A 26,133-nucleotide genomic window follows, 5' to 3' on the forward strand; every position below is an offset into this window, starting at 1 on the left:
TGACCCTGAAACCTGCAACTTCAAAAGTTGGGAGCTTCACGGTTATCCCAGCCCCGAACATAGCTTTGGGAATAGAGGCTCTGATCACTGATGGTTCAACAGATGATTAGAGAGACACTTCTGCTGAGGCTAGGGGTGTGAGGATGAGAGGAAGAGGCTCAGATGGAAAGGGAAGAAAAAAGTTTGGGAAGAACTCTCAAGAGAAAGGCAGCAGGGATGAACAAAGCCCACCCACCAAAATACCACCGCTTTTACAGGCTCCACCTTCAGACCACCAGCTCTGTTTTCCAGATTCCAACACTCACACAAGCCTGCAGCTTGAAAAGTGCCAGCCCAAAATTCAAGCAAGAGACTTCTGGGTACAGAGTCCTGCCTCTGGTGAAAGAAAAAGCAGTCACAGTGCACACAGCCTGCCAGAGTGAACGGCCACTATGACACTTGACCAGGCTTTAAGTTCCCATTCCCATTTTGATGGCTGAGGGATGTCGCCTGTGTGCAGCATGCCAATGTGGGCCGTAAAGTCAGGGGCGCATGGTGATAAACCCCCTCCAATCTAGGCACCTCCTTAGGGTTACAGCCACCCACCTTCAATCTCATCGCAGATTCCGGAGGTCTGAACTGCAGGTGGGCTCTGCCGGTGCTCCGGCGCCCTCTAGTGGCCACCGCTCTAACAACTACTCTCAACCCCGCCTCCGGCCTCCTGCCTCAGTCCCGCGGCTGCACAGACTAAAAACTTCCAGCCTGAGTACCTTCCTCTTCTTCCTCTCATCACAATGGCGTGACCTACAGAGTTTCAGGGTCCTCTGAGATCAATACACCGTAATCCAAAGAAGTGTGTTTCAAGAATGAACCCGGGGGACTTCCCTGGGGGTCCAGTGGTTAAGAATCTGCCTTCCAGTGCAGGGGACACGGGTTTGATCCCTGGTCAGGGAACTAAGATCCCACATGCTGTGGGGCAACTAAACCCGCATGTCACAACTACTGAGCTCACGCACCTCAACTAGAAAGCATGCGTGCTGCAAACTACAGAGACCATGTACTCTGGAGCCTGTGTGCCACAGTTAGAGAGAGAAAACCCGCACGCCACAGCTAGGGAGAAGCCCATGCACCACAATGAAGAGCCCACATGCCACAACAAAATATCCCACATGCTGCAACTAAGACCCAATGCAGCAAAAAATAAAAATTAAAAAAATTTTAAAAACCCAAAACAATTAAGAAAATGCCAGTAGGAACATACATATTGATAATTACCTTAAGTGTAAATGGATTAAATGCTCCAACCAAAAGACAGAGACTGACTGAATGGATACAAAAACAAGACCCGTATATATGCTGTCTACAAGAGACCCACTTCAAACCTAGAGACACACATACAGACTGAAAGTGAGGGGATGGAAAAAGTTATTCCATGCAAATGGAAATCAAAAGAAAGCTGGAGTAGCAATACTCATATCACACAAAATAGACTTTAAAGTAAAGAATGTTACAAGACACAAGGATACAAGATTAACAGACAGTAATTTTTGCTGTTCTAAACATTAATAATGTACTATGAGAAAGAGAAAGCAATAAAATATCTTTATTATCTCATCAAAAAGAATAAAATAAATAGGAATAAACTTAACTGAGGAGGTGAAAGGCCTGTACTCTGAAAACTATAATACACTGAGGAAGGAAATGGAAGATTATACAAAGAAATAGAAAAACACCCCATGCTTTTTGAAGAATTAATATTGTCAAAATGGCCATACTACCCAAAGTGATTAGCAGATTTAATGCACTCCCTATCAAAATAGGCACAACATTTTTACAAAACTAGAACAAATAATCCTAAAATTCATCAAGAACCACAAAAGAGCCTGAATAGCCAAAGCTATCTTGAGGAAAAACAAAACACCCCACAGCTGGAGGTATCACACTTCCTGAGTTCAGACTACACCACAATGCTACAGTAATCAAAACAGCATGACACTGGCACAAAAACAGACACAGAGATTAATGGAATAGAACAGAGAGCCCAGAAATGAACCTACACACTGAATCTATGACAAAGAAGGCAAGAATACACAATGGACAAAACAGCCTCTTCAATAAGTGGTGCTGGGAAAACTGGACAGCTACATGTAAAACAATGAGATTAGAACACTCCCTAACACCATATACAAAAATAAACCCCAAATGGATTAGAGACCTAAATGTAAGACGTGAAACCATAAAACCCCTCAAAGAGAACATAGGCAGAACACTTTCATATAAATGATAGCAATTTCTTTTTTGGATCTGTTTCCCGGGGCAAAATAAATAAAAGCAAAAATAAACAAAAGGGACCTATTAAATTTAAAATTGTTTGCAGAGCAAAGGAAATGTTAGACAAAATGAAAAGATAATCTAGAAGATGGGAGAAAATATATGCAAATTACATGACAGAGAAGGGGTTAATATCTAAAATATATAAACAGCTCATATAACCCAATATCAAAAACTCAAAAAGCAAAAATAAAAAGGATTTAAAAAATGGGCAGAGTACCTTATTATACATTTTTCCAAAGAAGATATAGCCAACAGACACATGAAAAAATGCTAATCACTAATCATTGGATAAATGCAAATCAAAACCACAATGAGACATCATCTCACACCTGTCAAAATGGCTACCATCAAAAAGTCTACAATTAACAAATGTTAGTGAGGATATGGACAAAAGGTAACCCAAGTACACTGTTTGGGGGATTGAAAATTTTTACAACCACTATGAAAACAGTATGGAGGTCCTCAAAAAACTAAAAGTAGAACTACAATATTAGCCAGCACCTCCACTACTAGGTATATGTCCAAAGAAAATGAAAACAGCAATTTGAAAAGACACATGCACTCCAATGTTAATAGCAGCACTATTTGCAATTGACAAGACATGGAAGCAACCTAAATGTCCATCAACAGATGAATGGATAAAGAAGATGCAGTATGAATACACAATAGAATATTACTCAGCCATAAAAAACAATAAATCCTGCCATTTACAACAACATGGATGGGCTTAGAATGTATTATACCTAGTGAAACGAGTCAGATAGAGACAAATACTCTATGTTCTCACCCATATGAGGAATCTAAAAAATGCAACAAAAGAATGTATATAACAAAACAGCAGTAGACTCACAGAGAACAAATTAGTGGTTACCGGTGGGGAGAGTGAAAGGAGGAGGGAAAGATAATAGTGTGTTTCTCTTAATGAATACGCCTATGTATTAGATAAACAAACAAGGATACGTTGTACAACACAGGAAAATATAGCCATTATTTTGTAATAACTTTAAATGGAGCATAACCTATAAAAATATTAAATTACTATGTTGTAACCCTGAAACTAATGTAATATTGTAAATCATCTATACTTCAATTTTAAAAATCCATATGGTAGGCAAATAGATTTAAAAAAATCAATTATATATTGTGTACAAGAGATTCTTGGTAACTTTAGGTCCATATATAGGATAAAATTGTATGACTGGAAAACAGATATTCCATGCAAATGATACCTGACTGGTCTAATGTCAGGCAACATGGACTTGATGTCAAACCTCTCAAACAAACAAAGCATATCACATAATGATAAAGGGATTAATTCATCAAGAAATTATGACAATTATCAATATGTATGTACCCAGCATTGAAGCCTCTATACATACGAATAAAATAGTAACAGATATGAAGGGGAAAATGTACAGAAATAAAATAATGGTAAGAAACATCAATACCCAACTTTCAACGCTGTATAGATCATCCAGATAGAACATGAATCAGAAACATTGGAGTTGAAATTACATGTGATATCAACAGACATATATAGTATGTTCCACTCAACAGCAGCAAAATGTCCATTCTTGGGGACCAAAGAACATTTCCTAGGATCATATGTTAAGCCACAAAACAAGTCTTCAAAAATCCAAGAAGATTGAAATCATATCCAGTATCTTCTCCAACCACAATGGTATGAAACGGAAATTCAATATTAAGAAGAATAATTGAAAATTTGAGAACACTTAGAAATTGAACAAGCTCCTGAGCAGCCAATGCATACAAGAATAAATCAAAGGGAAATTTTAAAAATCTTAAAGCAAACAAAAGTAGAAACACAAAGTACCTAAACTTATGGACCACAGGAAAAACAACTCAATTCAGAGATAAGTTTACACTGATAAATGCATATATTAAAAAAAAGTTCTTGAGGGGGGATCAAGAGGATGGAGTAGGAAGATCCTGAGCTCACCTCTTCCTATGGACACACTAAAATTACAACTACTTACACAGAAATTATCTCTGAGAATGACCTGAAGACTAGCGGAGAAAATTTTCTACAACCAAAGATGTAACGAAGGAGAAACCTCAAGGCAGGTAGGAGGATTGGAAACATAGTCTAGTTGGAACCCACACCTCCAGCACAGTGACCCACAGTTGGAAGATATCACAACTGTATAGGTCCTCCACAAGGAGGGAAGGGTCTGAGCCCTGCATCAGGCTGCTCAGCCCTGGGTTGCTGCACCAGGAAGAAAAGAACACAGGAGGCTGGCTTTGAAAACCTGGAGGGCTTACTTTCAGGAGACCTGGAGGCTATAGGAAACTAAGGCTCTGCTCTCATAGGGCACACACAAATCCTCACATGTTCTCAGTCCCTGTTCAGAGCCAGTAGTGTGAAAGACACCTGGGTCAGACCCACGTGCTAACCTCGGAGAGCTTCCTGGAAAAGCAAGAGGTAGCTGGGACCCCTGCTAGGGACTGAGACACAGGCAGGAAAATTTTAGACTCTTCTCTCTAATTGATTAGTATCAGGGTCTTGTCCCATCTACCACCATGCCTAGAGCAGTGATGCACCGCAAGCCCTTACAATTACACAGGTGGGTAAGGTAGGACCCAGACACAATGGGTCCCACCCTACCCACCTGTGTAACTGGAACACCACAAAGCCACCCAAAATAGAGGGCGGCCTTGCCTACGTGCACCCTGACAGCAGTCACATACTGCAGGGCCTCACAGTCGTTTAGGCCAGGGTCCAACACCACCTACCAGCTTGTCCACAGTAGTTGGCCCTGCTATAACAGAAAGGTGCATGCAGCCCACATAGGGGACAGCTCTGGAGCATCTGGCTCTGCTAGCCAGAGAAGAATGTGCTGCTGGCCTTATAAACCATCTCCTATATAAGTCCACTTCTCCAAGACCAGGGAATGTAATGAACCAAACCTAATGAATAGAAATGCACATAGAATTAGGAAACATAAGGAAACAGACGAATATGTTACAAATGAAGTAACAAGACATAACATGAGGAAAAATAATAGACAAAACAGAGATAAGCATCCTACCGGAAAAAAAAAAAGTGTTCAAGGTAATGATTATAAAAATGCTCACCCAAGTCAGGAGAAGAATAGATAGACACAGTGAGCATTTCAACAAAGAGTTAATAAAGTGTAAAAAAGAACCCAACAGCTGAAAAATACAATAACTGAGATTAAACAGACACACACACACACACACACACACACACACACACAAGTGGGAAGCAACATTAGATTATATGATACAGAAGAACAGATCAGTGATCTGGAAGACAGAGTAGTGAAAATCACCCAAGCTGAATAGCAAGAAGAAAAAAGAATTAAGACGACACATAAAGAGACCTCTGAGGTAACAACAAGAATACTAACATTAGCATTATAGGTGTCCCAGTAGAAAGAGAGAAACTGGCAGATAATTTATTAGAGGATATAATAACTGACAACTTTCCTAACCTGGAGAAGGAAACAGACATCCAGGTCCAGGAAACACAGAGCCCCAAACAAGATGAAGACAAACAGGTCCACATCGAGACACATTATAGTTAAAGTATCAAAAATTAAAGATAAAGAGGGATCATAGAAGCAGTGAAATAAAAGCAATTAGTCATGTGCACGGTATTCCCATAAGACTATCAACTGACTTTTCATCAGATTTTGCAGACCAGAAAGGAATGACAGGATATATTCAATGGGCTAAAAGGAAAAAGCCTACAACAAGCATACTCCAGCAGTAAGATTATTATTCAGAATTGAAGGAGAGATTAAGAGTTTCCCAGACAGCAAAAGCTAAATGAGTTCATCACTAATAAAGCAGCCTTATAAGAAATGTTGAAGGAATTTATTTAAGCTTAAAAGAATTGTCACTAATTCGTTACTAGAAAACACACAAAAGTATAGGTCTCTCCGGAAAATGTATATATACAGTAAGGGTAGTAGATCAAACACTTATTAAGCTTATGTAAAGGACAAAAGGCAAACAATATTTTTTTTTTAAAGAAAGGTCCCAAATACATCAGAAATGAAAGAGACAAAGTTACAACAGATAGCATAGAAATACAAAGTATCATAACAGATTACTACAAACAATTACACACCAACAAATTGGACAACTAGAAGAAGCGGATAAACTCCTAGAAACATAAATCTTCCAAGATTGATTCAGGAATCAATAAAAAATCTAAACAGATCAATTACTAGTAATGAAATGGAATCAGTAATCAAAAAAACTCCCAATAAACAAAGTCCCAGCACCAAGTGGCTTCACTGATATATTCTACCAAACATTGAAAGGAAAGTTAACATCTACCCTTCTCAAACTATTCCAAACAATTGATGAAGGAGTGCTTCCAAACTTATTTTCTGAGGCTAGCATCACCCACCCATATATGAAAACGAGACAAAGGCATTACAGTAAAAAGTAAATTACAGGCCAATACCCGTGATGAACATAGATGTAAAAATCCTCAACAAACATTAGCAAACTGAATCCAACAATACACAATTAGATACAATTAGGAGAACTATACACCATGATCAAATGGGATCTATCTCAGCAATGCAGGAATGATTCAATATATATAAATCAATTAAGTAACACACTTAAATTAAGATTGGCATAACAAAGGATAAAGCTCATATGATCAGGTTAAGAGCTCAATCAAAAGCATTTAACAAAATTCAAAATTTGATTTATGAAAAAACTCTCAACAAAGTGGGTATAGAGGCAACGTGCCTTTATATAATAAAGGGCATATATGACAAAATCACAGCTAACACCATACTCGATGGTGAAAAGCTGAAAGCATTTCCTCTGAGAATAGGAGCAAGACACAGATGCCTACTCTCACTGCTTTTATTCAACATAGTATTAATAGTCCTAGCCAAACCAAAAGACAAAAATAAAAATTAAAAGTGGGATCTAACTTCTAGAGTAAGCAAAACTGTCACTGTTCGCAGATGACCTGATAATATATAGAGAAGGGCTTCCCTGGTGGTGCAGTGGTTGAGAGACTGCCTGCCAATGCAGGGGACACGGGTTTGAGCCCTGGTCTGGGAAGATCCCACATGCCGCGGAGCAACTAGGCCCGTGAGCCACAACTACTGAGCTTGCGCATCTGGAGCCTGTGCTCCGCAACAAGAGAGGCCACGATAGTGAGAGGCCCGCGCACCGCGATGAAGAGTGGCCCCCACTTGCTGCAACTAGAGAAAGCCCTCGCGCAGAAACGAAGACCCAACACAGCCAAAAATAAATAAATAAGTAAGTAAATATATATATATATATATATATATATAGAGAGAGAGAGAGAGAGAGAGAGAGAGAGAAAATCCTAAAGATTTTACCAACAAATTATTAGCATAATGAAATTCAGTAAATGTGAAGCATACACAATTAATATGCAGAAATATGTTATTTTCCCTGCACTAATAAAAAACTATCAGAGAAATTAAGAAAAAAATATTTACTATTGTATCAAAAATAATAAAATATCTAGGAATAAATTTAACCATGGAGGTGAAAGATTTATACCCTGAAAAGTATAAGACATTGATGAAGGAAACTGAAGATGACACAAATAAATAAAAAGATAACCTATGCTCTTGGATTGGATGGAAGAATTAATGTTTTCAAAATAGCCATACAACTCAAAGTAACCTACAGATTTAAAGCAATCCTTATCAAAATACCCATGACATTTTTCACCAAACTAGGACAAATAATCCTAAAATAAATATAGAACCAAAAAATACACACATTGGCAAAGCAATCATGAGCAAAAAGACCAAAGCTGGAGATATCACACTCCCTGACTACAAAGGTACAGTGTTCACAAAAACAGACATATAGATCAATGTAATAGAATAGAGAGCCCAGAAAGGAATCCACACACTATGGTCAATAAGTCTACTAAGAATTATGCAAGAATATACTGTGGAGAAAAGACAGTCTCTTCAATAACTGGTGCTGGAAAAACTGGAGAGCTACATGTAAAATAATGAAATTAGAACCTTTCCTCACACCATACACAAAAAATAAATTAAAAATGAATTAAGGGCCTAAAAATAATACCCCAACCATAAAACTCCAAGGAGAGAAACATCGGCAGAACACTCTTTGACATAAATTGTAGCAATTTTTTTTGGCTCTGTCTCCTAAGGCAAAAGAAATAAAAGCAAAAATAAACAAATGGGACCTAAATAAACAAGAGTTTTTTGCACAGCAATGAAAACCATCAACAAAATAAAAAGTCAAAGTACAAAATGGGAGAAAATATTTGCAAATAATATGACTGACGAAGGGTTAATATCCAAAATATATGAATGGCTCATACAACTCAATATCAACAAACAAACAATGCAATTGGTAGTGGACAGAAGATGTGAATAGAAATCTTTCCAAAGAAGACATACAGATGGCTAGTAGGTACATGAAAAGATGCTCAACATCACTAATTATTTTTTAAATATTTATTTATTTGTTTATTTAGGCTGCACCAGGTCTTAGTTGTGGCACACAGGATCTTTAGTTGCGGCACATAGGATCTTTTGTTGTGGCTTGCAGATGTCTTAGTTGTGGCATGCATGCAGGATCTAGTTCCCCAACCAGGGATGGAACCCAGGCCCCCTGCATTGGGAGCACGGAGTCTTACCCACTGGATCACCAGGGAAGTCCCAACATCACTAATTATTAAAGAAGTTCAATTCCAAACAGCAATGAGATATCAACCTCACACATCAAAACAGCTATCATCAAAATGTCTACAAATGAATTTTGGAGAGGATGTGGAGAAAAGTGAACCCTTGTATACTGTTGGTAGGACTTGTAATTTATTGCAGCCACTATGGAAAACAGTATGGAGGTTCCTCAAAAAGCTAAAATTAGAACTATCAATGGCTCCATCAATAAATATCCTGGGTACATATCCAGAAAAAAAAAATGAAAACACTAATTCAAAAAGATACATAAACCCCAATGTTCATAGCAGCACTAATGACAATGGCCAAGATACGAAAGCAATGCAAATGCTCATGAATAGACAAATGGGTAGAGAAGATATGGTGTATATATACAGTGCAATATTACACAGCCAAAAATAGAAGTAAATTTTGCCATTTGCAGCAACATGGATGGAGATTAGTATGCTTAATGAAGTAGTCAGAGAAAGACGAGTACAGTGTGATATCATTGATATGTGGAATCTAAAAATAATAAAAATGGATATGCAAAACAGAAACAGACTCACAGTTATACAAACTAGTGGTTACCAGTGGGCAGAGGTGGGGGGAGGAGCAAATTAGGGGTATAGGATTAAGAGGTACAAACTATGTATAAAATAGATAAGCAACAAAGATATATTGTATAGGACATGGGCTTACAACCATTGTCTTGTAATAACTTTTAATCAAGTATAATCTGTAAAAATTACTGGATCACTATGCTGTATACCTGAAACCAATATAATATTTCAAATAAATTATACTTTAATTTTTTAAAATAAATTAAATAAAAATATAAATAATTAGGTAGAGGAGCTGAATACATATTTTCCCAAAAAAAAAAAAATTACAGATGGCCAAAAGGCACATGGAAACATGAGCAACATCATTAATCATCAGGGAAATGCAAATCAAAACCACAAAAAGATATCAGCTTACTGTTGTCAGAAGGGCTATCATCAAAATGACAAAAATTAAAAAGTGTTCCTGAGGATGTGGAGAAAAGAGGTCTCACCTGCATTGTTCATAGGAATGTAATCCAGTGCAGCCACTATTGAAAACAGTATAGAGGGTCCTGAAAATAAATATAAAAAATAAAACTACCATGTGACATAGCAATTCTACTTTTCGTTATTTATCTAAAGAAAACAAAACAAAAAACTAATTTAAAGAGATATATACACCACTATATTAATTGCAACATTATTTACAATAGCCAATATATGGTAGCAACCAAAATGTTCAATAATAGATAAACGGATAAAAAAGTGATATATATATATATATGTATATGCGTGTATACACATATATACATATGCACACATACATATACATATACATGTATACATATATACATATATACATATATAGTTATATACATTACTCATCCATAAAAAAGATGAAATCTTGCCATTTGTGACAACATGGATGGACCTAGAGAGTATTATGCTAAGTGAAGTCACATAGAAAAAGACAAATACCACATAATCTCACTTATATGTGGAATGTGAAAACAAAACAAACACAACAAAACCAGTCTTATAGACACAATGAACAAATTGAGGATTGCAAGAGGTGAGGTGAGGTGAGGTGAGGTGGGTGGGTGTTGGGCAACACAGGTGAAGGGGAGTAAGAAGTACAAAATTCCAGTTATAAAATTAAAAAGTGGTAAGAATTTAATATATAATATAAAAATATGGTTCATGATATTGAAATACTTTGGATGGGGACACATGGATACTAGACTCATCATGGTGATCATTTTGTAATATACTTAAATGTTGAGTCATTATGCTGTACACCTAAAACTAACACCATATTGTATGTCAACAATTCTTCAATTAAAAAAATAAGAAAGAAAGAAAAAGGATGCATGCCCTGACACCATTTTACCTGAGCCATTTCTTGGGAGTGTGTTTGTAACGAATAGCCTTGGGGAAAGAGGTAATGTTTCTCCCACAGATAAACAGGAAGCTTGCTAACCTCTCATATTGAAAGCAGTGGAGTGTGCAAACTCAGTGTTCCTCAGTGTAACACAACCAAGTACATACATAGTACCCAACTGGATCCCTCTGTGTCATCCCTGTGGGAACTGAGAGGGATGTAGAACCAATAAAATATTATGCTCATGCTTGCTGTGCCATAAGTAATAAAATCTTTTCTCTCTAAAAAATTTTTCTATTAAACAATGTAACTTTGCAACTAAAGGAACCAGAAAAAGAACAAACTAAGCGCAAAGAAGGAAGAATAAAATAAATAATGATTAGAGCAGTTATAAAAGTAATAGATACTACAAAAATAGTAGAAAGATTAATAATATTTAGGAGGTTATTTTTGGAAAAGATGAACAAAATTGACAAACTGTTAGCTAGAATAACTAAGAAAAAGAGAGATCAAAAGCTTTTACATTTAATTAGATCCCATTTGTTTATTTTTGTTTTTATTTTCATTACTCTAGGAGGTGGATCAAAAAAGATCTGGCTGTGATTTATGTCAAAGAGTGTTCTGCCTCTGTTTTCCTCTAAGGGTTTTATAGTGTCCGGTTTTGAGTTTATTTTTGTGTGTGGTGTTAAGGAGTATTTTAATTTCATTCTTTTACATGTAGCTGTCCAGTTTTCCCAGCAACACTTACAAGAATGGGAGAAAATATTGTCAAACAAAGCAACCGCCAAGGGATTAAATCTCCAAAATATACAAACAGCTCATGCAGCTCAAAATGAAGAAAAAAAAACCCAATCAAAAAATGGGTGGAAGATCTAAATAGACATATCTCCAAAGAAGACATACATATGGCCAAAAAGCACACAAAAAGATGTTCAACATCACTAATTATTAGAGAAATGCAAATCAAAACTACAATGAGGTATCACCTCACACTGATCAGAACAGCCATCATCAAAAAATCTACAAACAATAAATGCTGGAGAGGGTGTGGAAAAAAGGGAACACTACTACACTGTTGGTGGGAATGTAAGTTAGAACAGCCACTATGGAGAATAGTACGGAGGCTCCTTAAAAACCTAAAAATAGAACTACCATATGACCCAGCAATCCCACTCCTAGGCATATACCTGGAGAAATCCATAATTCAAAAAGATACACGCACCCCAATGTTCACTGCAGCACTATTTACAATAGCCAGGACATGGAAGCAACCTAAATGTCCATCAACAGAAGAATGGATAAAGAAGATGTGGTACATATATACAATGGAATATTACTCAGCCATAAAAAAGAACAAATTAATGCCATTTGCAGCAACATGGATGGACCTAGGTATTGTCATCTGAGTGAAATAAGTCAGACACAGAAAGACAAATATTATATGATATCACTTATATGTGGAATCTAAAGAAAGGGTACAAAAACAGAAGTAGAGTCACAGATGTAGAAAACAAACTTATGGTTACCAGGGAACAAGGTGGGGGAGGGATAAATTGGGAGATTAGGATTGACATATACACACGACTATATATAAAATAGATAACTAATAAGGACCTACTGTATAGCACAGGGAACTCTACTCAGTACTCTGTAATGGCCTATATGGGAAAAGAATCTAAAAAAGAGTGGATATATGTATATGTGTAATCGATTCACTTTGCTGTATACCTGAAAATAACACAACACTGTAAATCAACTATACTCCAATAAAAATTAGAAAAGAGACCAAATATATGTATATATTTCTATTTGTGTGTGTGTGTGTATATATATATATATATATATACACACATATATACATATATATGTATGACTTCTCTTCTTCTCTCATATGTATATAAAGGCATTACAATGATGTGACAGGAATACAAAGAACAATAGGAGACTACTAACAATTAACAATCATACGCAAACAACTTGGATTACCTAGAAAAAAATGGACAAATTCTTAGAAATGGATAACCTACTAAGACTAAATAATTAAGAAATAGAAAATCTGAACAGACCAATAATGAGTAAAGAGAATAAAATAGTATTGAAAAACCTTTCAATAAATAAAATTCCATGACCAAACGTTTCACTAGGGAATTACACTAGATATTCAAAGAGAAATTAAAGCCAATACTTCTCAAATACTTCCACAAAATTAAAGAGGAGGGGACACTTTCAAACCATCTTATGAGGCATTACCCCAATATCAAAACCAGACAAGGACACTATGAGAAAAGTACAGGTCAATATTCCTGAAAAACATGGATGAAATATACTCAAAATACTGGCAAACCAAATTCAACAGCACATTAAAAGGATCATTCACCATGGTCAAGTGGGATTTTTGCCTGGATGCAAGGATGGCTCAATGCTTGCCAATCAATAAATGTGATATACCACATTAAGAGAATAAAGGGAAATATGGTCATATTAATAGTTACAGCAAAACTATTTGACAAAATCTAACCTCCCTTCATGATAAAGACTTTCAAGAAATTAGTTATTAAGGAATATATCTCAACATATTAAAAGTCATATGACAAGCCCAAAGCTAACAACATACTGAGTTATGAATCCTGAAAGCTTTTCTTCTAAGATTCAGAGCAAGACAAGGTTACCAATTCTTGCCACTTCTATTCAGCATGGTACTGGAATTCCTAGCCAGAGCAAATGGGCAAGAAAAATAAATAAAATAAATCCAAATCATAATGGTAAAGCTAAATTTTCTCTGTTTGCAGAGGACATGTTCTTATATCTAGAAAACCCTAAAAATGCCACCTCCAAAAAATGTTAAAACTAATAAATGAATAGAGTAAGCTCCAGGATACAAATTCAACTTACAAAACTCATTTGTGTTTCTATATGCTAACAACAGAAACTATCAGAAAAAGTTTTTAAAAATTCCCATTTACAATAGCACCAAAAATAATAAAATATTTAGGGATAAATTTAACCAAGAATGTGAAAGATCTGTACACTGAAAACTATAAAATATTAATGAAAGAATTTGAAGAAGACACAAATAAACAGAAAGATAGCCCATGTTAATGGATTGAATAAATTAATATTGTTAAAATGTCCATAGTACACAAAGAAATCTACATATTTAATGCAATCTGTGTCAAAATTCCAAGAGTAATTTTCACAGAAAATAGAAAAAGAAATCCTAAAATTTATATGGAAACAAAAAAGACCCAAAATGTCCAAAGTCATCTTGAACACAAAGAGCACAGCTGAAGGCATCATGCTTCATAATTTCAAACTATACTGCAAAGCACAGTAATCAAAGCAGTATGGTAGTAGTATAAAAACAGACATATAGAACAATGAAACAAAATACAGACCTCAGAAATAAATCCATATATTTATAATCAACTGATCTTTGATAAAAGTGGCAGGAATATACATGAGGAAAAGATGTCCTCTACAATAAATTAGTGGGAAACTGAATATTCACAAGCATAAGGAAGAAATTATACCCGTTATCTCATGCTATACACAAAAATTAATTCAAAGCGGTTTAGAGAATTAAATATAAGATCTGGAACTGTAAAATTACTAGAAGAAGATATGGGGGGAAAACCTTCTTGACACTGGTATGGGCAATGTATTTTTAGATATGACCCCAAAAGCACAGGTAACAAAAGAAAAAAAAATAATAATAGTAATAAAAGAAAAATAGATTACATTAAACTATAAAGGTTTGAACAGCAAAGGAAAAATTTACAGAGAGTAAAGACAGTACCTACAAATGGGAAGAAATAGTTGAAAAACATATCTAATATATAAAATATATAATATGCTCAAACAACTGAATAGGAAAAAATAAAATAAATATCCTGATTTTATAAATGGATAAACAACCTGAAAAGACATTTCTCAAAAGAAGACATATAAATGTCAGAGATATATGAAATGGTGCTCAATATCACTGATCGACAAGGAAATGCAGATTAAAAATCACGATGAAATATCACCCCACACTGATTAGCATGTCTATTATCAAGAAGATAAAAGATAAATGTCAAAGATGTGAAGAAAAGAATGGTACCCTTGTACACTCTTGGTGTGAATGTAATATTTGTATTTTCAGGTTTATTTAAGTATTATTTATAATAGCAAATATATGAAAATAATATGTGTCTGTGGACAGATAGATAGAGAACTTACAAAACTCAATAGAAACAAAAAAGCATTCTAATTTAAAAATGCGCAGAGGATCTGAATACACATTTTCCCCAAAGAAGACCTACAAATGGCCAACAGGTACGTGAAAATGTGCTCTACATCACTAATCACTAAATGAAATGTAGTTTAAAACTACAATGAGATCACCTCACACCCGTTAGAATGACTATTAGAATGACTATTATTTTCAAAAAGGCAAGAAATAATAAGTTTTGGTTAGAATGACTATTATTATCAAAAAGACAAGAAATAATAAGTTTTGGTGAGAATGTGGAGAAAAGGAAACTCTTATGCACTACTGTTGGGAAGTTGGTGCAGTCACTATAGAAAATGTTACAGAGGTTTCTCAAACGTTTAAAATTAGAATTATCATATGATCCAGCAATTCCAGTTCAGGGTATTTATGCCAAGGTAATAAAGTCACTATTTCAAAAATATATCCATACTCCTGTCTTCATTGCTGCATTATTTAAAGTAGCCAAGAAGAGAAAACAACCTAAATGCCCATCAATGGATAAATAATTAATGAAAATCCTACATACAAATACACACACACACAGAGGGAGAGACAGACAGTGAATATTATCCAGACATAAAAAAGGCCACCATCATGCTGATGCCAAAACCAGACAAAGATACCACAAATAAAGAAAGAAAGAAAGAAAATTACAGCGCTTCCCTGGTGGCGCAGTGGTTAAGAATCCACCTGCCAATGCAGGGGACACATGTTCAATCCCTGGTCTGGGAAGATCCCACATGCCGTGGAGCAACTAAGCCCGTGCACCACAACTACTGAGGCTGTGCTCTAGAGCCCGTGAGCCACAACTACTGAAGCCCGCGCACCTACAGCCCATGCTCTGCAACAAGAGAAGTCACTGCAATGAGAGGCCTGCACACCATAATGAAGAGTAGCACCTGCTCACTGCAACTAGAGAAAGCCCGCATGCAGCAACGAAGACCCTGCGCAGCCAAAAATAAAAATTAATTAATTAATTAATTAATTAATTATTTAAAAAAAGAAAGAAAGAAAATTACAGGCCAATATCTCTGATGAATATAGACACAAAAATATTCGAAAGAATACTTGCAAAATGAATCCAACTATTCATTAAAAGGAGCATACACCATGGTCAAGTGGGATTTATCCCAGGGATGCAAGGATTTTTCAATATCCATTAACCAATCACTGTGATACACCACATCAGCAAATTGAAGAATAAAACCATATGATCATCTTAATAGATGCAGAAAAACTTTTGAAAAAATTCAACACCAACTTATGATAAAAAAGTCTCCAGAGAGTGGGCATAGAGGAAACATACCTCAACATAATAAAGGCCATATATGACAAACCCACAGCTAACATCATACTCAATGGTGAAAAGCTGAAAGCATTTCCTCTAAGATCAGGAACAAGATCGAAAAAATGGGCAGAAGACCTAAATAGACATTTCTCCAAAGAAGACATACAGATGGAAAAGAGACACATAAAAATATTCACAACATCACTAATTATCGGAGAAATGAAATCAAAACTACAATGAGATATCGCCTCACACCAGTCAGAATGGCCATCATCAAAAAACCTACTAACAATAAATGCTGGAGAGCGTGTGGAAAACAGGGAACCCTCCTACACTACTGGTGGGAATATAAACTGGTACATCCAATGGAGAACAGTATGGAGGTTCCATAAGTAACTTAAAACAGAGCTCTCGTATGATACAGCAACCCCACTCCTGTGCATATATCCAGAGAAAAACATGGTTCAAAAGGGTACATGCAGCACTGTTTACAATAGCCAAGACATGGTAGCAACTGAAATGTCCATCAACAGAAGAATGGATAAAGACAATGTGGTACATATATACAGTGGAATATTACTCAGCCATTAAAAAGAATAAACTAATGCTGTTTACAGCAACGTGGATGGACCTGGAGATTGTCACACTAAGTGAAGTAAGTCAGACAGAGAAAGACAAATATTATATGATATCACTTATATGTGGAATCTAAACACAAAATGATACAAATTAACTAATTTACAAAACAGAAACAGACTCACAGACTTAGAGAATGAACTTATGGTTACCGGGGTGGGGGAGAGGGATAGACTGGGAGTTTGGGATTGACATGTACAGACTGCTACTTTAAAAATAGATAACCAACAAGGACCTACTGTATAGCACAGGGAACGCTGCTCAATATTCTGTAACAACCTAAATGGGAAAAGAACTTGAAAAAGAATAAATACATGTATATGTAGAAGTGAATCACTTTGCTGCACACCTGAAACAAAGACAACATTGTTAATCAACTACACCCCAAGATAAAATGAAAAAAAATTTTTAAAGTGTGAAGTCACAGTAGCTTCCAGGAGATTTCAAGTGATCCTTGTTTAATGAAGTGTTTCCTTCAGTTTGTACTCAGCAGGTTATGAGGTAATTTATTTCATAAGCTTTGCATTTCAGCCATATTTATGACTTTGGGGTGACTTAGCCTTTTTAGTTAATCATGACACTTAGGAATACAACCTTCAATTCCTGTTCTCAATCAAAGCTCATGCTTTGAAGTCTCTTGGTTTGATACAATTAAGCCCATTTTCTCCCCAGAGACACCATTACATGGAAGTGGGTGGGTGGCTGTGGGCCAAAGCTGTCCCCTAGATGCCATCAGTTGGCCAAGCATACGGTTTCCTAGGTCCTACCGATAAGATTAAGAAGAGGTTGTACTGGGAAAACTGGACAGCCACATGCAAAACAATGAAACTAGACCACTATCTCATACCATGTGCAAAAATCAACTCAATATAAATGAAAGACTTGAATATGTTCTGAAACCATAAAAAAGAAGGAAATCATGCCATGTGCAACAACAGGGATGGAATTTGAAGACACTATGCTAAGAAATCAAACAGAGAAAGACAAATACTGTATCATCTCACCTATTATTGGAATCCTTAAAAGTAAAACTGGAATCATAGAACAGACTGGTGATTGCCAGATGCAGGTGGTGTGGGGTGAGCAAAATGGGGAAAAGGGGACAAAGGTATAAACTTCTGGTTGTAAGATAAATAAGTCATAGGGATGCAGTGCATGGCATTGTGACTACTGTTAACAATACTGTATTGTATATTTGAAATTTCTAAGAGAGTTCTTAACATTTTTCATCACAAGCAGCAAAAAAAAATCTAATTATGTGTGGTGATGTATGCTAATTAAACTCGTGGTAATCATTTTGCAATTTATACATATTTCAAACCATTATATTTTATGCCTAAAAGTTATACAATATTATGTCAATTACTTATCAATTTTTAAATATAAATACATTTTCAGAATACTTCAAATATTTACACACAGAAATTTAAAAATTGCCTCTCCAGAGACAGCATATGTGGAACTGTTATACCATTATAGCACAAAATTGATTAATGTAATAGTCATTCTATTCATTTGAAGGGGGGAAATATGGTTAAATTATTACAGGCAATATTTTAAAATTTGATAGAGTTAAACACATTTATTATGAAAGGAAAAGAAAACAAACTGCTAGAATACTGTATATTCCCTGTAATAAAACATTACAGGAGACATGAATCTTCATGGTAAAATTGAGTGCTCTTTAAACACAGATAAACATATCAACGGGCCCCAGACCATCGTTTCTCATTAACATTGTGCTGGCAGACTCAACCAGTGTTCTGTGGGATAAAAACATTACAGCGTGTAATTTTGGAAGTCATGAGCAAGTGCTTTCACTATGGGCAGATGATGTGATGGTCTACATGGCAAATCTAAGGAAAGTAACAGAAAATCTGTTAGAATAGGATATTTCAGCAGAGTTGTGGGGTGTAAGGTCAAGCTATGAAAATCAAATATATTTTCAATTAATTAAAAGATTATTTAACAGCCATATTTAAATGTTTTGAGGATAAACCTCAGAAGAGCTGTGCAAAGCATTATGAAGAAAATTATATTTCTGGGAGTCATAAACATTAAAAAAGTAGAGAGTGGGGCTTCCCTGGTGGTGCAGTGGTTGAGAATCTGCCTGCTAATGCAGGGGACACGGGTTCGAGCCCTGGTCTGGGAAGATCCCACATGCCGCGGAGCAACTAGGCCCGTGAGCCACAACTACTGAGCCTGCGCGTCTGGAGCTTGTGCTCCGCAACAAGAGAGGCCACGATAGTGAGAGGCCCGCGCACAGCAATGAAGAGTGGCCCCCGCTTGCCGCAACTAGAGGAAGCCCTCGCACAGAAACGAAGACCCAACACAGCCAAAAAAATAATAATAAAATAAATAATAATTAAAGGTACTAATAATTAAAAAAAAAAAACAAAAAAACAAAAGTAGAGAGTGACCCAAATCCATATTTAGAAAAAGTGATAATTCTCTCCAAACCAATGTTTGACTCCATCAGTTCCAATCAACTTATCAATGGATTTTTCTGGAAAATGACCAGATTGTTGAAAAATTAACAAAAGTACAGGGCCAAAATTAGCAAAGAAATATTTGAAGAAAAAACAGCATAAGGAACTTACCCTACCATAGACAGTGATCTGTTGTAACAAAATAGTAATGAAAAGAAGGTGATGATGGAATAATAATAACCCTAAGATGAAACAGAATACATAGCCCTTAAACAGACATTCATATATAATAAACACTGAAATATAAGTTGGTTCTTATATTGAATGGATAAAACTTTAATATATCCTTACATCAAATTATTTACATAAATGAAAGCTAGATGGATCAAGTGATAAGAATGAAATTTGAAAACATGAAAACATTCAATAAAAATTTTTAAATAAACACTATGACTTCAGAACAGGGGAGGATTTATTTAGGAAGATACAAAATGCAAACTACAAAGGAGTATATTAATACTCTGACATTAAATTAGTAAATGCTGTCTTGAAACAGTTTAATCTTTAAAACGGAAGGATATATTGTAAATAAACATCATCCAGAACAAAATAAGGTCCAGAATAGTTTAAAAAAGAAAAATTTTATAAAAAATTGAAAATAACTCACAAATAACAGAATTATGACTATGACCGGGCAATTTACAGAGAACTAACTTAAGGTGGTGGGCAATATATTCCACTATAAACACCATCATTAATAATCAAAGAAATGCAAATAAAATCAACCACATATCATATACATATAATTCATAAAAATTTGGACATTAACCAGAAGAGTTGTTGATGTGGGAAAATGGAGACTCTCCTCCAGGTTAGTGTTGGTGGGATGGATTTAATCATTCTGGAAGATAGAAAAAATGGTCTGATGGAGTAAACTTGAAGATGCACAAAAAGATGCAGCAGCAATTCCATTCCTCACATTCTGTTTATAACAACAAAGATATGTGCCTAAAACTATTCACAGCAGCAGCGCTAGTGAAAGGGAAATATTCACCAGTGTATCTATGTAAAGAAACAACAATAAAACACAATGACCTAGAGATACATGTGTCAAGATGGTAACTTTTCAGAAACAAGTATCAGACTGAAAACAAAACATGCAGAATTAGTGTACTGGCACATGCACAAAATAAGCATTAACTGGGGGAAGAGCAGAAGGTGGTAGGGGTGTTGTTTAGTGGTCAAGTAGTGTTCCAACTCATCCCCACATGGAGAAATAGGTATATGGAGGACTTCTGTCTCTGAGACTGTATGACTTTTTGTTTTAATGGCAAGAACATAGATTTTTTAAAATATTATTTTATTGAAGTATAGTTGATTTACAATGTTGTGTTCAATTCTGCTGTATAGCAAAGCAATTCAGTTATGCATACATATACTTTTTCACATTCTTTTCCATTATGGTTTATTACAGGATATTTAATATAGTTCCCCATGCTATACAGTAGGGTCTTGTTGTTTATTCTCTATATATAAAAGTTTGCATCTGCTAATCCCAAACTCCCAATCCATCCCTCCCTCACCCTCTCTCCCCCTTGGCAACCACAAGTCTGTTCTCTATGTCTGTGAATCTCTTTCTATTTCCTAGATAATTTGTGTCATATTTTAGATTCCACATATAAGTGATGTCATATGGTATTTGTCTTTTTCTGACTTACTTCACTTAGTATGCTAATCTCTAGGTCCATCCATGTAGCTGCAAATGGCATTATTTCATTCTTTTCTATGGCTATATACATATACACACACACACACACACACATACACACACACACACACACACACACACACCACATCTTCTTTATCCATTCATCTGTCAATTGACATTTACGTTGTTTCCATGTATTGGCTGCTGTAAATAGTGCTGCTATGAACATAGGGGTGCATGCTTGTATTTATACAAATTATAGTTTTGTCTGGATATATGCCCAGGAGTGGGGTTGCTGTAGAATATGGCAACTCTCTTTTTAGTTTTTTTGAGGATCCGCCATACTGTTTTCCATAGTGGCTGCACCCATTTACATTCCCACCAACAGCGCAAGAGGGTCCCCTTTCTCCACACCCTCTCCTGCATTTGTTATTTGTAGACGTTTTAATGATGTTCCTTCCGACTGGTGAGAGGTGGTATCTTATTGTCCAACTTCCCCAACAACACTTGCTGAAGAGAATATCTTTTCCCCATTGTATATTCTTAGCTCCTTTGTCTAAGATTAATTGGCTATAGGTGTGTGGGTTTACTTCTGGGTTCTGTATTCTGTTCCATTGATCCATATGTTTGTTTTTGTGCCAATACCACACTGTTTTGATTCTTGTAGCTTTGTAGTATTGTCTGAAGTCTGGAAGGGTTATGCCTCCTGCTTTGTTCTATTTCCTCAGTTTGCTTTGACAACTCTGAGTCTTTTATGGTTCCATATAAATTTTAGAATTATTTGTTCTAGTTCTGTAAAAAATGTCATGGATAATTTGATAGGGATCACATTAAATCTGTAGGTTGCTTTCAGTATTATGGCCATTTTAACAATACTAATTCTTCCAATCCAAGAGCATGGGATATCCCTTTCTTTGAATCATCTTCAATTTCCTTTATTAATGTTTTGTAGTTCTCAGCATATAAGTCTTTCACCTACTTGGTGAAGTTTATTCCTAAGCAGTTTATAGTTTGATGTGATTTTAAAGGGGATTGTTTGCTTACATTCCCTTTTTGATATTTCATTGTTAATATAAACAAGTGCAATCTATTTCTGTATGTTAATCTTGTATCCTGCTACCTTGCTGAATTTGTTTATCAGTTCTAGTAGTTTTTGTGTGGAGTCTTTAGAGTTTTCTATATATAATATCATGTAATCTGAATATAATGACAATTTTACCCCTTCCCTTCCACTCTGGATACCTTTTCTTTTTCTTGTCTGATTGCTGTGGCTGGGACTTCCAATACTATGTTGAAGAGAAGTGGTGAGACTGGGCATCCTTGTGCTGTTCCAGATTTTAGTGGGAAGTCTTTCACCTTCTTACCATTGAGTATTACATTGGCTGTGTGTTTGTCATAAATAGCTTTTATTATGTTGGGATATGTTCCCTCTATGCCCACTTTCCTAAGGGTTTTTATCATGAGTAGAGGTTAAATTTTAGGAAATGCTTTTTTTGCATGTCTTGAGATGATCACGTGGATCTTGTCTTTTACTGTTGTTGTTGTTGATGTGGTGTATCACATTGATTTGTGTATGTTGAATCATCCTTGTGACTCTGGGATAAATCCAATGTGGTCATGGTATATAATTTTTTATGTTATTTGATTCAGTTTGTTAATATTTTGTTAGTAGTTTTTGCATCTATATTCATCAGAGATATTGGCCTGTAATTTTATTTATTTATTTATTTATTTATTTATTTATTTATTGGGTAGCATCTCTGTCTGGTTTTGGTATCAGGGTGATGCTGGCTTCATAGAATATCTTTGGGTGTAGTGCTTCTTATTCAATCTTTTGGAAGAGGTGGAAAACAATTTGTATAATTTCTTCTTTGTATGTATGGTAGAATTTCCCTGTGAAGCCGTCTGGTCCTGGACTTTTGTTGGGAGGGAATTTTTTCAATTACAGATTCTACTTCACTTCTAGAGATAGGTCTGTTCAAATTGTCTATTTCTTCTTGGTTGTCGAATTTGTTGCCATATAATTGTTCATAGTATTCTCTTGTGTTTTTCTTGTTGTTGCTGTTATTTCTGTGGTATTGGTTGTAGTTTCTCCTCTTTTATTTCTTATTTTGTTTGAGTTCTCTCTCTTTTCTTCCTGGTGAGCCTGGCCAGAGGTTTGTCAATTCTGTTTACCCCTTCAAAGAACCAGCTCTTGGTTTTATTAATTTTTTTCTATTTTATTTATTTATTTACTCTCTGGTCTTTATTATTTCCTATTAACTTTTGCCATTTTAATTATAATATGTCTTGGTGTAGGTCTGTTAGGGTTCATGTTGTTTAGGACCCTCTGTGTTTCTGTACCTGGATATCTGTTTCTTTCTTTAGGTTTGGGAAGTTTTGATACTTTCTTCAAATACATTTTTGATCCCCTTTTCTCTTTTCTCTCCTTTGGGGATCCCTATTATGTGTAGATTGACATGCTTTATAATATCCCACAGGTCTCATATTGCTTTTATTTATTTCTTTATTTATTTATTTTCATTTGGCTTTCTGTCTGATGTTCTGATTGGGTGATTTTCATTACTCTATTTTCCAGATCATTTATTCACTCTTCTGCATTATTCATTCTGTTATTCTTTGCCTTTAGCTCAGCTTCTGTCTTGACAAATGAGTTTTCTAATTTTTCTCACTTCCTCTTCATACTTTCTTCTTCCTTTTTACAATAATCTGCATTTCTGTTCCTAGCCCTTCTTAATTCCCTCAATATTTTCCTTATCTCTTTTTTGAACTTGGTGTCTATTAGCCTGAATAGGTCTGTTTTATTGTTTGTTCTTTCAGAGAAATTCACTTGATCTTTTAATTGGGAATCCTTCTTCTGCTTCTTCATTTTACTTATATTTCTCTTACTCTATGAGTTTAGGAGAAACAATTATCTACTTTGGTCTCAGAGGGCTGCTTTTATGTGCAAGCATCCCTCTGTAGCCTGTGTGAATTTAATATTTTTGGTATGATGGCTGTTGTTATGCCTGCCACGTCTTTCCTCAGTGCGTGTGGCCATTATCTCCTTGATAGGGGGTGTGACTGGTGGTGTGGTGACCAGTGCCTGCACTGGATATTGTATGGGGCTTCCTCTTTGCTCGGTGGTTGTCACAGCTCTGTCAGGGGCAGGGTCTGCTCCCTAGTTGTTGGAGTAGAAGACCCCAGATTCATTTCTAAGCTGCAGTGTGAGGTAGGTTTTATTGGAGTACTCCTGCTGGGAGAGGGGCCACTGAGTATTCCTCCTCTGGAGCTGTCCACCAGGGAGTGTGCTCTGTGGCATCACCTGTCACCCACTGTGTGGGCTCACAATGTACACTGTTGTTGGCATTGCCCTTGGTCTCACCTCAACTGTGGGAATGCAGGCAATAGGCCCTGGTGTCCCTCAGGTGCACTGCTCACAAAGCAACCCATGCAGATCCATAGGGGCTGATCCACTGAAGTCAGGTACCAGGACTGCAGTAGCTGCACACCTGGACCCACCATGGAAGCAATGAAAGCAGGCCACACCCCAGCCCAGCCCAGCCTCCATGTGCCTGTTCCCACAAGGCCCACAGCTGCTAAGGCCAGACCCATTCCAGCCATGAGAGCATCCACTGTCCACTGAGATGCCCCACAGGCACTGAGTTTACAAAGTCAGTGCAGTGGTGTAGATCCATGGATTGCACAGCCGCAGGGAGCAGGCTTAGGTTTCAGCCCTGCTTTCTAGGGTGCACGGTCCCTGGAGATCAGCTCCGATTTCAGCCCCGCCTCCACACATGGAGAATCTGCTGGCTGGTGCTTGCGCTCTCCCAGAGCTCACAGGGGTGGCACCAAGAAAGAGGCTGCTATGGTGGCCAACATCTCCCTTCATTCCCCTCGACAGTGGTGCTTTACTTCTATGGCAGGCCCAGGCTTCTTCTGCGTACACACCTGTTTGTGGCTGTACCACACTCCAGACCCTTCAGGCTGTCTTCAGGCAGCCAACCACAGTTCTCTCCTCCACTCTGTCCTCTGAAACCCAAGTTTTGGCATCTAGCCCCTGCATGTACCAGCAGGCTTTCTTCTTAGGCTGGGAACTGCAGCGAGGTAGCACAGATCCTCTGTGCCAGTCTCTCTCTGTCTTGCCTGCTGCAAACTTGCCGCTGTCTTCTCCTTCAAGCCTCTGAAACTCCCTTTCTGTCCCAGCTGATCTCCCTGCCAGTGAAGGGGCTTCCCAGGGGAAGGAACCTTTCCTCTTTCACAGTTTCCTCCCAGGGGTGCAGGTCCTGTCTGGTTTCCTTCTCTTTTTTTTTTTTTCTTTCATCATATCTGGTTACGTGGAGATCATTCTTGCACTTCTGAGAACGTGAGATCTTCTGCTAGTGTTCAGTAGGTATTCTGTGAGGACTGTTTCACATGTAGATGTATTCTTTCTGTATTTGTGGGAGGAGATGAGTTCCATGTCCTTCTATTCCACTGTCTTCATTTGATGTCTATGACATTTTTGCCTTTTATCTTCTACTTCAGGAAATCAAATGATCAATGCCTAAATGAGACTGACAGAGGCCCAAGGACACAGCAAATATCAAGGTTATTACAGAAACATCAGCCCCATAGAATCCCTGAAGCCCAGAACCTGAAGAAGCAAAAGAGGGGACAAACTGCCTTTAAAAAGACATTAGTCATGTATACTCCCTGCAAGACTGTATCAAAGGGCTTGTTTCCACTGATTTTGACAAGAGGTACTACAAAGGCAGTTTAAATTTCCAGTATAATAGGGAAAAAAACTATTACGTTGGCATTCTAATGTATTTTCCCCTGAACATCATTGAAGCTGAGTGCCTCTTCATATGTAAAATTATCATTTTTAGTTCTTTTACAGTGATATTTAATTTCATATGTTC

General features: G+C 36.6%; 1 long non-coding RNA gene across 5 annotated transcripts in view; it reads right to left on the minus strand.

The window, feature by feature from the left end:
* Positions 1 to 26,133, minus strand: part of LOC309629124 — a 128,929-nt gene that overhangs the window by 36,372 nt on the left and 66,424 nt on the right. For 2 of the 5 annotated variants that reach the window (XR_014244858.1, XR_014244860.1), the window contains exon 5: positions 3,919 to 11,133. This is a non-coding gene — a long non-coding RNA (uncharacterized lncRNA). Of the gene's footprint in view, positions 1 to 3,918; positions 11,143 to 26,133 lie in introns of those variants that run through there. The other 3 variants (XR_014244859.1, XR_014244857.1, XR_014244861.1) reach the window with 3 other exon arrangements.

Source organism: Balaenoptera borealis (genome assembly GCF_965194805.1).
Source record: "Balaenoptera borealis genome assembly, chromosome: 5".
Lineage (NCBI taxonomy): Eukaryota > Metazoa > Chordata > Mammalia > Artiodactyla > Balaenopteridae > Balaenoptera > Balaenoptera borealis.